Source organism: Kryptolebias marmoratus, linkage group LG6 (genome assembly GCF_001649575.2).
Source record: "Kryptolebias marmoratus isolate JLee-2015 linkage group LG6, ASM164957v2, whole genome shotgun sequence".
Lineage (NCBI taxonomy): Eukaryota > Metazoa > Chordata > Actinopteri > Cyprinodontiformes > Rivulidae > Kryptolebias > Kryptolebias marmoratus.
In genome coordinates, this window is record NC_051435.1 from 32,694,144 (window position 1) to 32,695,416 (window position 1,273).

At 46.1% G+C, this 1,273-nt stretch overlaps 1 protein-coding gene across 1 annotated transcript in view; it reads right to left on the reverse strand.

The window, feature by feature from the left end:
- The window catches only part of LOC108249788 (apoptosis-stimulating of p53 protein 2), a 54,724-nt gene extending 53,541 nt beyond the window's left edge, over positions 1-1,183 (reverse strand). The window contains exon 1 of the mRNA XM_037976049.1: positions 1,027-1,183. The gene's annotated coding sequence lies outside the window, so the exon portion shown is untranslated. The remainder of the gene's footprint in view (positions 1-1,026) is intronic.
- Positions 1,184-1,273: the final 90 nt, after the last annotated feature.

Sequence of the window (1,273 nt, forward strand, 5' to 3'; positions counted from 1 at the left end):
GCTAGTTGCGAGAAGAGGTTTTTGAATAAAGTCTCGGTGCAGCGTCAGCCCTATTTATATGGGGAGGGACTCTGCCCTCTCTGACGCTGACGAGTGTATCTCCAGCCAATCCTGGCTGGCGTAATGTAATAGGAGCTTCTGATGAGGTCACGCCATGGGCGTTCCCAATGTGAGACACGAAACGAATGCTATGAAAGAGAACCCATTATTATAAAATACAGATGCTAGTATGGCACAGATGTCCTTGATTCACTGGTGCTATCACTGAAGTGTGCAGTCTTTTCTGCTCTGACACATTAAAGAATACAGGTTTTGAGTAATGACTTCAACCATTAAGGGAAATACGTTTTTTTTTAAGTCATCTTTGCATCAAAATGTCACAGATAAATGTTTGAGTCATACTGACTCTTTTCCCACCAGTGTCTTAACAGACTAAACAGAAAATCATGATGCAGTCACTAAAGTGTCAAAAATGTTTATTAGAATCTGCATCAAAGTCCAAACTTTGTGCACCATCCATCCATCCATCCCAGATCACGAGGAGCTGGTGCCTATCCCCAACAGTCACTGTGCGAGAGGCAGGGGACACCCTAGACAGGTCGCAAGTCCATCGCAGGGCCACATATAGACAAACGAGACAAACAACCATTCACACTGTCACTCACACATAGAGAAAATTTAAGAGTCATCAATTAACCGAACATGCTTGTTTTTGGTCTGTGGGAGGAAACTGGAGTACCTGGAGTAAACCCATGTGTGCACAGGGAGAACATGCAAACTCAACCCAGAAAGGCCCCAGGTCAGGAAGCGATCCTGCAACCTTCTTGCTGGGAGGCAACAGCTGTATCCACTACGCCACTGTGTGCAAAATCCAAACTGTAGAAAGTAAAAACTATATACAATTTTTATATTCCTGATAAAAAAGATGCGATGAGGGAGTCACACACGCTGGTCACTCATCGCCTGGACAAACACGACTATCACACTCAGGAACGCTTGATTGAAAAACAGTCACAAAACACTCACCCTCCTCTGCCACAGTCTGATGCAGTGCCTGAGTTGAGACCACCTTCCCTCTCCCAGTCGCAGCCGCAAATTGACGTAGCTCTCTGGCCAATCAATGGCCTATAGTCTGGTGACGTCAAATCTTCAGCTTGACATAGCACGCTTGGAATCCCAGCAGAGCAGGAACCAAAGAACAGAGCAGGAAGAGGTGGGATGAAAAGTCGAGCCATGCTGAGCCGAGTAGGGCCAAGACCAGCCCGTGAAAAAG